At 39.4% G+C, this 14,600-nt stretch overlaps 1 long non-coding RNA gene across 7 annotated transcripts in view; it reads left to right on the top strand.

The window, feature by feature from the left end:
- The window catches only part of LOC119534607, a 75,752-nt gene that overhangs the window by 22,262 nt on the left and 38,890 nt on the right, over positions 1-14,600 (top strand). For all 7 annotated transcript variants that reach the window (XR_005217070.1, XR_005217072.1, XR_005217069.1 and 4 more), the window contains exons 2-5: positions 3,058-3,202; positions 5,337-5,445; positions 11,362-11,936; positions 13,641-13,742. This is a non-coding gene — a long non-coding RNA (uncharacterized LOC119534607). The remainder of the gene's footprint in view (positions 1-3,057; positions 3,203-5,336; positions 5,446-11,361; positions 11,937-13,640; positions 13,743-14,600) is intronic.

Genomic DNA, 14,600 nt, shown 5'->3' on the forward strand with positions numbered 1-14,600 from the left:
TTAAAACCCAGAAAATTGTACCAAATTATATATTAAGTTACAGAAAAGAACATAGTGTAAACACTCTATCTATTTTAGTAATTTCAGCAAAAATTAGACTGATTGGATGACATTAGTATTTGGTTTGTTTTTATACATTTTCAGTCATTGAGCCAACATCTGACAGCCAGATTACCCAGGGCTTTCTGTATACTTCAAATAGCATTTTCAGGGATGTTTCCTTAAAATGGTAATACAGATTGATGGATTTTCATGACATAGACAAGGAACAAAAAGAGAATGGAATAAATGCAATAAAAATAGTCATACTTCCCAGCATTTTTTCTGCAGAGACTCATTCTGGATTGCATTTATGTAATCACATATTTTAGAGCAATTTAAAATCAAAATAGCAATACATTTCCTGAGTAATCCCATCAAACAAGAGGCGAAAAGGGTCATAAAAGGAAGGTTCTTACCCCTTTAGTGAACCAAAATCTTTGTTTGACTTTTCACTCAATTTTATGTTTCTCTTTGAAAAGTTACTAAAACTTGTGATAACTAAAACATTTCCAGATGTTTGAATTCTTTTCTATTTGCTTGTTTCTCTACCAGTTACGGAAGGATCAGAGACAGTGGCCAAAGGGAGAGGTAATTATTAGAGGCTTCTTTTGGTAGAGTGGGGTGAACAGACAGGGGTACTTCCTACTCTTATCACTGTCAATGTTTGTCCCCAGGGAACTATTTTGTTGTTGTTGTTTGCTGCTGATGCTTCTTCTTCTTCTTTTTTTTCTTCTTCTTTTTAAATTTTTTACTCCTGGTCCCAGCTGGGTTTATCCTAAAGGGTGATGGTGACATTAGAATAATGGCAGGCAGGAGAATTCCTAGGAGAGCTGAGATTTGAAGTTAGGCCTTATTAAATCAGCGTCTTGGACTCCTCAGCTACAGTAATGCCCTTTCCTTTTCCCCTTTGCTCATTTGCTTTCTGCCTTCTTACTCTGTAAAGTCCCAATTAATGCCATGCAGAGTCTTGGTGCATCATCAGACTTGAAGTTATGATATGCAAAGCAAGATTATAATGAGAAACAGATGACCAGATGGGTGTGCAGTTAGCAACATTAGTTAACATCTGCAAAATGGGTTTTTAACCAATGGCTACCTATAACCCTCGTTTCTTGATTTGGGTCTACTGTTGGGGAAATAGCTCTACCTAGATTTAGACAATTAAGAGACTAAATAGAGGGAATCCTTAAAGCAGAGAATATAAATATATGAATTTTTATGATAGTCCTTAAAACTAGAAGAGAGCTTTGACCTTTTCTATCATAGCCTGATGCCTTTTTTTATCCGTCAGAAAGCATCTTCAGGACTTGTCCCTGGTGTGGGGCTGGAGGATGAGAAAGAGAGAGACCGAGAGTGACTGACTAATTTACCCCAATCCTAGTAGTTCATAGACCAAGGCAATAGGGAGAATTGTCCCAACAGAACTCTTCAAATGGAAAATAAAAAACAAAAACAAAAAAACAAAAAACCAAAGACAAAACAGAAACTACTAGAGTTGGATTATAATGCCAACTCAGAACTGACTATCTGAACCTGGTTTCAGAGATGAGTCTTCATCTGGTTGCCTCCATTCTCAGATATTTTTAATCATATTACTGTTACATAATAGTTGTATGCATTTTTATATTCATTCCCAAAACATTGAAAAACAGTATATCTGTGCTTTTTGTTGAGGATACAAAAATGAATAAGAGATTATCCCTGCCCTCAAAGGATTCACAATCCAGTAAGGCATGTAGGCAATTTAGACAATGAGCATGTACTGTACTATGAGATCTCTGTTACAATGGAGTTTTGTAAGGAGTGAAATATTTCACCCAGTCTAGGGAAAGAAGAGGCAGAGATGAAAGTGTGCCTAACCAGGATTCAAATAGAAAATAATATAACACTTAAAATAAGATCAATATCTGTAAAATATCTAGGAATTAACCTACCAAGATATACTTTAATCCTTTATAAAAACATTAATTGATCTATAAACAAAATTATTTTATAAATCCAATAACTTTCCAAAACACACTTCTAGCAGGATGTTGGCAAAATGTGAAGGGAGCTTGACAAGCTAATTTAAAAGTTCATGTGGAAAAATAAGGTCTATGAATAATTGAAAACAAAGAAAAGAAAAGGTGTTGCCTCCTTCCAGTTATTAAGAGATACTGTAATGTCCAAGCAATAAATAAAAGGTGTGTATTGGCCGTGGTGCACACAGCTAGATCATTAGGGACTATAATTTGGTGAGTGAATAGGCTGAACTTGGCAGGCCACCATCAGGAAGTGGCTTTATTTCTCTCCCCCTTCTGCCTTCAGATATAATCTTGTAATCTCCCTTTCTGGTCCCTTGATAATATCTCAAACAGATCCTCATTTTCTGGTTATTTTCAAACATAATTCAGGTAGTAAGAAAACTGTTCCATTGCATCTCAATGTCATATCCAATTAGCTCTTCTTCCCCTTTCATCCAGCTCAGAAATGACAAACTCCAGTCTTGGAACTCAGATGACTAAGGACACTCAGTCCTGGTTCTATACTCTAGAGATCTGTTCACAGAGCTCCACAGGATCCTTGTATGAGGTCCACTGTCTTTGTTTGCCTGAGCTGCTATGACAAAAAACACACGATGGGTTGGCTTAAACAATGGAAATTTATTGGCTCACAGTTTTGAGGCTAGAAGGAGTCCAGAATCAAGGCAGTGGCACAACCGTGCTCGCTCCCTGAATTCTATAGCATTTTGGTGCTGGCTGCTCATAATCCTTGGGTTTCCTTGACTACTGCCTTCCTCTGGTCACACGGCCATGTCCTCTCCTTCTTACCTCTGTGACTTCTGGGTTCTCTTTAGAAGGCTTCCAGTAATAGCCTTAAGATCCACCCTCATTCAGTCGGGCCACACCTTCACTAAAAATAACATCTTCAAGATGTCCTATTTACAGTGGGTTCACACCCACAGGAATGTGGAGTAAGATTAATAACATGTCTAAATAGGGATACATAATTCAATCTACCAATCTGTCTTCACAGCCTTAGTGTCACCAGGAAGGAATCAGAGGCAGCCTGAAGAGACAGCCTCAGGAACAGATGAATCAATGCAGGTGAAGCGGGAGAATGAATGGATGTACACACAGCACTGTGGAATAAGCTTAAAAACATAGTAATCCATGAAAAGGTAAGAAACAGATTAAGATTTATACATGATACCATTTATGAACATTAATAATAGGTAGGTGAAAAAGAACCCTATGTATTTCAGGAATACACACAAGTACTCAGGACGTGAACATAATGCACCAGGGAGGGTGCCTTAGCAAGAGGCTGTGGGTGGGGCAGTGGAAGTGGCTGAGGAATAAAGAGGGACCCTAATACAATAAACCAAGGAGGGTCATGCACAGACTGGCGATGATGGCGAAGCATGAAGGGAAGAATAAGATAAACTCACCTCAGCAAGTGCAGGTCTCCTGACCCAAGACATGGAAACAAAAAGAGCCCATGGCTGTAGGAGGATGGAGAAAGCACAGGGGGCACAGGAATGGCAGGTACAGTTGCAGAGGCTGTGGCAGGATGCCAGCACGATGCTCCAGTGCCTTAGGAGGAAATCCACTGGGAATGGAGGCAAACAGACAAGTCCAAGAGATGTAAGCATAAATCTGGTCCCTGGCACTGTTCTGGTGGGAGGAGCACGTCCGTGACAACGAGCTTGTGGCCAGAGTAGTCATGGGAGGGATGGGTTGTAAAGGTCATTATGGCTGCACAGGGGCCACGGCCATCAGAATGCCCCCTGCCAGGGCCCTACAGGAATAGTCAGTGGGTCTCCAACCTGCGAATAGGGGACACATCTGGGAAGCTTATTTGAAAGTTTGGGACACAACCTTGGGGATCCTGATTCAGTGGCTGCAGTGTAGAGCCGAGCCACCGGCATTTTATATGGCTCCACAAGTACTTTAGTAACTTGGTTATTTGGGAGAAATAGATACATACCCACAAGTATTTACTGTTGAAGAATACAAATGGCATTTACAAATAATTTGGCTGTTATGTCAATTATGTAGCCCCGTAGGAAGCTATCTCTCCATATTCTCAAGGGCTTAAAATGAATATTAACATTTGCACTGCTGTAGCCTCTGGAGGCATCTAGGAGAGCCAGCACTCATATCCTTGTAGATATCACTGGTGTTTATGATATGAATAAACTGTGCTCCAAACCTATGTGCTTTTCAGTCACCACCACCCCACCCCCAGCCCTTTTCCAGAATGTTTCATGGGTTTATGGTTCTTTAGAATACTCTCTGGGAAATACGAGGTCTCATGAACTTCCAAATCACTCCTTGAAAAGCCACGTTCTTTCCAACCTCATCTCTGGGCCCAGTGATTGCCATGCCGGAAAGTGCAACGCTTTCTTTGGCCTCCCTCTTCTTTTGCCGAATGCTGCCCGTTCTTTACCTTCTGTTTTCTCTTACCACTGCTGCCTTCTCTTCTCCCAGCCTCCCACACTGGCAGGCCAATTTTCATGGTACTTCTCTCTGAGCTTCCACGGCCATCTTGTACCTTCTTCCTTCTAGCTCCTATCACTGGTCTTTACATGACAACTGTCCTCCAAAAAAAAAAAAAAAAAAAAAAACAGTTCATGTGATAACAGTTCAATTGCAGAGCAAGGCACAATTAATTTTCAAATGATTTTGGCAATGCCTACATATGCAAATTTATAAAAGCTGTAAAATAAAGGAATAGCTAAAAACGATAGGGTTAATCAGAAAAGGTTTAGTAATGGATGTGGTTTGATTGAGTCTTAAAGGAGCTGGCCGTGGTAGATCTGCAGGGAGCAGCCAGGACATTTCAATCCCTGATTGAAGAACCAAAGATATGGGTTGTAGGCCCTGTCATTCCCTGCCACTAACCAGCTGAGTGACCTTGGACAAGTCATTCACCTTCTGTGAGCCATAAATGCTTCCCCCATATTCTCAAATCAATGTATTCTAATTCAGTATTCTAATTCAGTAGATCCAAAACTTTGAGTGAATCCATTTTAAAACTTAGGAGAACTGATATAAGAATAGCAACTTTATCTTTTATCAAGTAAAGACATTAAAAATGCAGTCTATGATCACTGATATTTATTAAATAAAGGACATTTTAACACTTCCTCACCAAATTAAGTAGGAAAACTTATTTTAAAATAAAATGGCAGCTAACAGATTATATTTGGTATATAGGTATGTAATTAAATATAGATGAAGCTTCTTAAGTAACAATTCTCTCTCTCGCTCTCTTTTTTTTTTTTTTTTTTTTTTTCTAATTTGCTACAGATTGTTGGGAACATTATCCTGGCTGAGGATGAGTAGTTGATTAGGAGATGCCAGTGGTGATGAAGGCATGGGGCCAATCCCAGGGCAGAGTCAAGGAGCAGGAAAAGGAGTGAGTCATTGTTTATGTCATCAGTAGGAGTTGGGGGTCCCTTCTTCTGTGGAATGTTCATCAGGTGACTTGGAAGAATTTTCTGTGCATCATGATGACACAAAAAGAAAACACTTTTTTTACTCATTACACTTTTGCTATGACTTCAGTACTATTTGCTTATAAAATCTTTAGGTAGTACTTTACGGTAGTTTATTTGATATTCTAAAATATAGCAGTCTGTGGTGATTATGGAAAGCAATGATGGATTTGTATCAATTTCATTACCTCTTTTGAGACTTGATATCTACAGCAGACATCTTGTTCTGGTTTGTTCTTCATGGTTAGTGTTACTGTATGCATCCCATATGGGAGCTAGAGAGATTGTGGGTGGATGAATGAATGAAAAAGCATTCAGACTGATCTCAGGGGCCTGAAATAGAGAAGGAGTGAATCACAAGAGACTTGAAGGGTTCCACTGAGTTTGGAGAAGAATCAAACTGAGGGGGGGAATCTTCAAATTCTTTGATTCCCACAAAATTTTAAGGCTCTTGATTTTCCCTTGAGAATTTTAATACATTCAGTGAAGATTTGAAAAGTGATTTTTCATATAGACAAAGCACATTCTTCATTTGGAGAGTGGCATGGCTAGCTTGATTTTGAACTTGTTTACTGCTGGTAAATAATGGCTTCCTATTTTTGACAAGGAAGCAGCATCAAAAGAAGTTTATAAACCAAAATTAATAGACAACAAATAGAGCAGCAGTATTTTTGTGATTTGGTTCTAAGTGAATCTGAAAACAGAATGACTATTCCCAGAAATGCACATAGGCTTGGTAACTAATGTGAAAACTGTTTAATAAATGGCAATTTGGTCTACATGCAACCTTCTTAGGAAGGCTAGGAGTGTCCTCTAATAGCCAGCTCTATGCATTCTTCTTTCACCTTTCAGGGTAATATTATGTATGAGGACAGACTATATCTCTAGGACAGTCTACAGTCTTAACAAAAATCTACAAGTGCTGTAGGGCAGGTCTAATTTGGAGGGAAGGTAAATTCTAATGTTGGCTTGAATTTCAGGTAAATGGATAGATTTGCTGTTTGATGCTCTTCGTATTCACTAAATTAAAAATTTAGTTTCTGCTATGGGCTCATTGAAGCTACAGAAATGGACAAGACACTGTATCATCTCATGAAGTTCATGGTGCAGAAGTCAGTAGAAATTCCTATTAAGGGTCAGAGAGTAAATAGTTTAGACTTGTGGGCCATGAAGTCTCTGTTGCAACCACTGAACTCTGCTGCTGTACCACAAAAACAGCCATAGACAATATGCAAATGATTGGGCATGGCTTTGTTCCAATAAGGCTTTATCTACAAAAATAGCCAGTGAGCAGGATTTGGCCCATGGGCTATAGTTTGCCAGCTCCTTGACTAATGATAGAGGGAGCTACAGAATAGACAATTATAACTTAGGTAAAAAGTTTTATAGATATGGTGCTCTGTGGATCCCAAAGGAAAGAATTACACCTGGGAAGGATGTAAAAAATGTACTCAAAAGTACATGACATTAAGATGGGTCTTTAATGATCAGCTGGACCAGGCCAATGACTAAATGACTGTTTACTTCTTCCCTTCTTAGCATAAAAAGTCCTTTTCACAACAAGGGATTTTCAATTTTAAAATTTCCTTGCAGAAGTATTTTACAAAGAACAAGTTTATTCCTTAAACTGGGCTCATTATTTGGTCAAGTATGAATAAACTGGTAAACAAAAACCTGATAGATAATATCCAAACTAAGCTTGAAGGGCTATCTTCTTGTATAACCTTGTGATTGTAAGTGACACTTCTGAAATCCCAAGAAATTCATATGATTCAAGAAGGAAATGATACAAGAAAGGAGGATAATCTCATAACTGATCATTTAAATAAAGATGCAAATAATGTTATTTATGTGACAAGATAGACAAATTTTCTAGTTCGACATGTGTATTAGTTTTGTACTGCTGCCTAACACATTACCACAAACTGTAGCTTGAAACAGCACACACCTATTATCTCACACTTTGCACGGGTCAGCTGTCTGGCCATAGCTCCCAGCTGGGTCCATTGCTCAGGGTCTTACAAGGCTGCAACCAAAGAGTCAGTCAGGCTGTGTTCTCTTTTTGAGGCATAACTGGGGAAGAATTCATGACCAAACTCATTCAAGTTGTTGGTAGAATTTGCATTCTTATGGTTGTAGAAGGGTCCCAGGTTTTTGCTGGCTATTGGCAAAAGGCTGCCCCCAGTTCCTGGAGACCTCCTGTAGTTCCTGGAGGTTGTGTGGCAGCACCTTGCCATGTGGATTTCTCCAACATGGCCGCTTACTTCATCTAGCCGGCAAGGAGAGTCTCTAGCTCCACTCTGTTAAGACAGAGTCTTAAATAACATAGCCTAATCACAGGAGTGAGTAGCCCATCACCTTTGGCATATTGTACTGGTTAGAAGCAAGTCAAAGGGCCCATCTGAATTCAAGGGGAAAGGACTGTATAGAGGTGAACACCAGGAGGTGGGAATAATGGGGCTCATATTAGGGTCTGTCTGCCATGGCATGCTTACTTATTTTCTCCTCTATCTGAGGTGGAATTGTACTATGTTTGGTTTTCCTTGTAAGCAGAGGCTCAATTGTGAGCAGGTATAGTCTATGAATGTAGAGTAGTCAGTAATAGCCCGTACCATCTTATAGAAGAGGCAAGTGGAGTTCATGAAGGTTAAGTACATAGACACTAGGAGCTCTGATTTGAATCATGTCTGGATGACATCTAAGCTTGTCTTTTTAATCAGTATGCTAGGCAGTGAGGCTAACTGGCCCTTTCTTGGATGCCACCATCATCTCATTACTACAGCATCCTGAAATCTAGATGGAAATGCCCTCACGTGTGCTAGGTCTTTAAATTAGGGCAAGCACAGAAGGATGGGATGAACCTTTCTATGGACTGGCTCACAGGTTTTGAATCCACAGGATTGCTTCTTCCTTGTGCCCAGGTGTCATACTCAAAGGGACAAAGATCTAGCAAGAAGATGCACAAAGTCTGTAGACATTTGTCAACATTACTCCAAATGAATTTTTATCATATACAGTTAAAGTATTAAGAGCATCATCCTTGTTAATCAAAGGTTGTAGTCTATACCTGATCTATCCCTAAAGTTTTCTACCTCTAAATAGAAATAGGACAGAATGAGATATCAGAGGGACTCAACACTCATCCAGCTCCCATGACTTCATCAGTCTTTAGGAAATAAATAATAATTTGGCTTTTATTTGGGAAGTTCCAGGCAAGCCATGAATTATGTCAGTCAGGATAGACGAGGTCATGCCATAGAGTCAAACAACTCCAAACTCCCAATGGCTTAAAATCAAAAGTTTATTTCTTGCTCACACAATATGCAACTTGAGGGTCAGTGGAGGCTCTCCTCCTCATCCTTGTCACTCTCCCTCCTCCCTGCTCTTCAGCGTGGAGCATCCTCTAGCTGGAATCCTGCTGGCCACTGTGGCAGAGGCAAAGAGAGCTCTGGAGGGTCTTTGCCGGCTGTGAATGGATCACCATAGAAGTGACACATGTTATTTATGTTCATGACTCATTAGTTATAACTAGTCACTTGGACCCACCCAACCACAAGGGGGCCAGAAGGTACAATCCTACCACAGCCTAGAAGGCAGAAAGCTGGGACTAGTTAGTCCACTAATGACTAACACACATATTCATCCAGAACCTATCCCTTCCAAATTAGACTGTCAGACAATGGCTGCCCCAAATCACTTTATGGATAAAGAAACTAAGGCACGGAACAATTGATACATGTTCACAGTTAAACAATAAAAGAGAAACAAACTGCTGATTCTCAGGTCTTTTTTTAATTATTATTAAATCAAGAAGTACATACAATTACAGGTTTTGGAAATTAATCCAGTTGATTTTTGTAACAATGATCTTTGTAACCTGAATTCAAATTTCAGTAAGTTTCAGAGGGCAAACAAATGTGATAAGAAACATTGAAAAGGAAATGAATGCATGGGATGACCCGGGATTCTAAAAGTTTGCTCCTAAATGAGAGCGAAACATATCCACAAAGAACAAGAGAAAACTGTTCATGTCCAAATCTGAGAAGTACTCCAGATGTGGATGGTGCTCATGTTTAAAATGAAAATGATTGTGGTTCTAATCAACACTAACACTAAGATGTTTCTGTGAGGTTCTGACTTTTGAGATGAAACTTTTAAATTGCACTGGTTAGTAACTATAGAGCGAGTCTGAGAGCAATAACATCCCCTTAATAAAAGTTTATGTATGCGTAGTTTAATGAATTGTTTTAGTATACAGAACTTTCAAAGAGAGCCAGGTTAGTGGTTGCAAATGGGTCCCTACTAAGAAACTCAATCCTAACAACCGGTACAAGAATTAAGATGAAGAAAGGGGCCATTTTACACACTAGCATTTTTGGAAGCCATTCTTTTTAGACACTACATTTTAGAATTTCCAGACATCTTTCTGTTGCTAGAATACCTACACACTTTGCGGAAGCTTTATTTGAAAATGCTGTGTACCTTGTCTAAAGGGCCGGCTAGGATGCCAAAAATAGTATCAGCTCTATTTATGTCTTCGGAGTAATTACAGTGGAATTTAAAGACTTAGTTTATAGATCCAAGAAGAAGATCTTCTGTGTACACTAAAAAGGATGAATCCTTTCCAGACGACTTCTCATTTGGCTGAAGAAGAGCTTGAGGAAGCATTTCATAACGTCAGCCAAAGCCGTTTTTAGCAAGACCTGGGTGGGATTCTTACTGTTGATATCCAAATTCTAAAAAGCCTTGATTTTAATCTGTCCAAGGTTACTTTGTTGTAGTTATGAAACCATGAATCAATTTTAAAGCTTTCAGGGATGAAAGGAGATATTGAGACAAGTGCCTGCTATCTTTTGTTGAATGGGGGAAAATATGTTAACCGATTTTCTGATGGCTTTGCCTGGCGGACTTGACTTTTGTTTAGCTAATGTCTTTTTGGAATGTATCTCTGTTTTTTCCTCTTCATGCCCTGCCTCTTACCAGAGGCCAGTATGTGTATGTGTTCAAGGAAAAGGATACAGTGTGTGTGGTCAGAGTGCTTGCTTTCCCACTTGCTGGACATAAACTGGATTCTGCTCAGAAATGGGATACTAAATGATGGTGAAAATGATGATGTACCTTGGGAGAGATTACATGACTCCATGCTTTTAGACAATGAATGCTTTCTTACAGAGTCATTATACTGCCTCCTAGGCTTTTTAATTATGAGACTAAAAGCCAATTTGTTCTAAAAGTGTCCTAGTGTATAACATGCCTTTGAGAGAATTTATTTTTGTCAAACTTCAAAAGGATCAGCAAAAAAAACCATTGGCTATTCAGTCCATCCATCCTCTTAAACTCATGTGTGTTCCAGGGATCCACTTGCTTTTATCAAAAAATAATAATAATAATATGACTTTTTGAATATCATGTATTTAGATACATACCAATGTCAGACACCTTGCTTAATCCAAGACATTGCAACAATGAATAAACTGAACATGGTCTGGGGTCCCATGGACCACTCATGTTCTCGCACCACATAATTTCCCAACATTATGTCAATCCTTACCATAAGGCTTTAAGATTGGCATAACTAGTCCCACTTTATGAACGGAAAAAATGCAAATCAGAGTGTCTTCCCTAAGGCTATAAATTAGCAAGTCTATCTAACCAAATCTATTTAACTTCCTTGCCATCCCCTTCTTATTCTCTGACTTCCTCTGTAACCCAGAAATCATAATGGCTCTTTGCAAGTGTTCCAGGCTGAAATGAGGTTGGCCTATTTGGTAGAAATTGAAGTCTTGATTCCCACTGTGCTGGTTCGTTCCTAAACCCCCTTCCTTCTATTGTTCCAGTTTAGGGCTGGCCAGAAGAAATGAAGCAGGAGCCACTGCATTCTGAAGGACTTTATGGGGTCAGATATAGTGTAGAGAGAAGCAGAGGTGGGAGGTTCTGACTTGACCTTGCTTCCCTCCAATCCACGGACAGTTCTTCCTGACTTCAGACTGACCAACAGGGGCCCAGGCCCTCCATGAGCTTGCCTGTGGGCTCACAATAGCAGCAGCTTCTTATACACCACAGCTTCCCTGACCTCTCAACGGATGTGCCTAGCTTGTTAGATTTCCCTGAGAGATCCAACTGTCTCCCCATGCCAATGCTTCCAGCAGACTGGCAGGGACTTTCCCTCTGGTCTTTCAACAGCCCCCTGCATGCCTTCCCTCCCTCTGTTCCTACCACAATTATTTAAGGTCCACTTCCTATAAAAACCCCTTATCCCATTAACATTAAGGTGGTTCTAATTCCCGACTCATATATATTTACTTATTCACTTGCTGGCACGAGACCTGTGTTAGGTGAAGAAAAACCCAGGCCTGACCTGCAGATGTTCTCTGTACTTGGCTTCATTTGGAGATGGTTGATCTTGGTTCAGGTAAGTCCTGGCACCACTTTGGTTTTCACGAAAGGATGTCAAATGTGTTGTCAGTGTGAGTGATCATCTGTCCATCCTTAATCAGCTACAGGAACCTGTAATCTTTACTCTTACTGGTTTGCTGTCCAACTTTAATAAAAGCTGTATTAAGAGAATTCAATTCATAGATGTTCACACTCAGAGGGTTCTGAAATTGCTTTCGTCTGAGTACAGTTCTAAATTGAGCATGTCAGTTCATAGAGAATCGCATTGGCTTGAATTGCATTGGCCTGGATTTCTGCTTTCTTTGGGGGTGGGAGCAGGCGGAAGTCCCATGTCACTGGACCCGCATTCCTAAATTGCGATGATTCACTTCATTTTTGTTACTAACTTGGCCCCTCAAGCAGCTGAATGGCTGACACCCACGGTAGTCTAGGTTTTGTCACTGGAGCAGGGATTATTTAGATACATACCAGTGTGTATGCTGAGAAAGAACAATGAAAAATGACCTTTGATTCATCCGAGGATGGTGAGGATGTTGTCACCTCATCACTAATTTCCAGGGGTCACATTTGGCACTCTGTTGGCATCATTTGAATTTCATGTCAAGGACATGTGCAGTGTTCTCCAAGTTTTGTGAGCCTGTGACAACACAGCTAACAGGCTAGCATTCTCACTCACTCCCTGAAGACCTCCATGACAGGTTCCTGTACTCGCTGACTGCTTGCATGCCCAGGCCCAAATCCTACTGGCCTGGCAATAGGCAACAGCATGCAGCATCTTGCCTAGTTCTTATTCACATTTGTCTGTCTTGCAGGTTTAAGCTCCAGGCTTGGCTGTAGGGCTGGAGTGTTTCCTCCCATAAATGTATGATTTGCAACACTGTTGACTTTTGTTTAGCTTTCCTGTTTTTCATATTTTACAATGCTTCCTTTCGGTTAAGAATATTTGGCAACTCTGTTGAAACAGTCTGGCTGTCTTAAATCAAGAATTTAAAAGTTTAATTTAGGTTGGTTATTCTCTATAGAAAAAAAGGGGAGGCTTTTTCAGCATAAATTTTCACTTCCTCATTGTGGAAGATCTTTTTATCAGCTGATTTAGCCAATAGATTTGTCTCTGAAGAATATGAGACGATGATTGTATGTATAAACAGTGTCTGTTACAAAGTTAAAGCACCATAAATATTAGCTGTTGTTATTATATGTGCAATGTACATTATGTAAGTGGTTATGTTTCCCATTTTACTCTGGCTTCCAGGAAGCTCCAAAACAAATTTATGGCTAAATTACAATCAGCTTGTAAGAATTATATATAATGAACATGTCTTCTGTTCCTCATGTGATTTTTCTATCTCTAACCACTTGATCCTGATTATTTATATCTCTTTTTCCATTTCACTTTATGTATGTATGTATGTACGTATGTGTGTATGTTGTATTTAATAGTCCACTGTGGAATAAGGATAGAGATAAATGGACTAATTCAAACTTTTATTACCTAAAGCAAGAATTAGAGCTACAGTCTCTCAATTGGTTTCTTTATCTTTGATTTCTGTAAAATGCCAATTCAATTTTCAGTCTATAATCAGAGCAATGTTTCCTAAAAATAAGAGTTGATATATAACTCTAACATGTTTCTAAACATTATCTCCTAAAAAAGAACATACAAACATGTTAGCCTGGCATTGAAAACTTTCCTCAAAGTGCCCTCAAATTCTTTCTTCAGGCTCCTCTATGAAATTTCCACCATAGCCAGACTGGCCTGTTAAAATTCAGCTCTTTTACATCACCCAGCAAAGTGCAAGGCAAAAAGAGGAAGAGGCCAAAGGTAAGATCCTATAAATATATGGGCCAAACCCTTAGGAAACATAGCTTAACTAACAACTCTCCTGCATGCCCGCACCATTAGCTAGTGCAGGGCTTTAATTCTTTTTGTTTTAAACATCATTGGGGAGTGGGGGTGCAGCACAGTTATGTATAATAAAAAAGAGAAAGTTTGAAAACTGGAAAAAAGTTGAACTCCTTTTGGCTCTGTTTCTTGTAAACACCACAAAGCCCACTTAAGCTCTTTGCTGATCCAAGAAGCACAACTGGGCCAAAATGTTTTGTTTATCTTTTCTTACAGTTAGGTCAATTTCCAAGCCTAGTGACTTTTTGGCCTTCTCTCACTGTGTTGCATTTTCACCTTGGATGATCTTAGTCCCCCACTAAAATATCCTCCCTTCACCCGTTCAATAGTTTTATTCATTTAGTCTATATCTAAGCCCCTTCAATGTGCCGGCCATAATGGTATGTATTAAGGATTCAGTGAAGAACAAAATAGATAAGTACTTGCCTCCATGAGGTAGGAGAGAAAAAAATCAAAAGGAATAAAATAAAAATTACAAGTTCAAATAGTCATAAGAATATATATTTGCAGAAAGCTACATAAAGGGGTATTTTGGTTTGGTAAAGCTGCTGGAATGCAATATACCAGAAATGTGTTGGCTTTTAAAAATGGAGACGTATTAAGTTACCAGTTAAAATTCTAAGGCTGTGAAAATGTACAAGTTAAGGCATCAAAAAGAGGATACCTCCTCTGAAGAAAGGCATCTGGGGCTCCTCTGTAACACGGGAAGGCACTTGGCAATGTATATTGGTCCTTTTCTCCTGGGTTTTGGTTTCAGTGGCTCTCTCTCACATTCTG

The sequence above is a fragment of the Choloepus didactylus genome, chromosome 5, assembly GCF_015220235.1.
Source record: "Choloepus didactylus isolate mChoDid1 chromosome 5, mChoDid1.pri, whole genome shotgun sequence".
NCBI classification, from domain to species: Eukaryota; Metazoa; Chordata; class Mammalia; order Pilosa; family Megalonychidae; genus Choloepus; species Choloepus didactylus.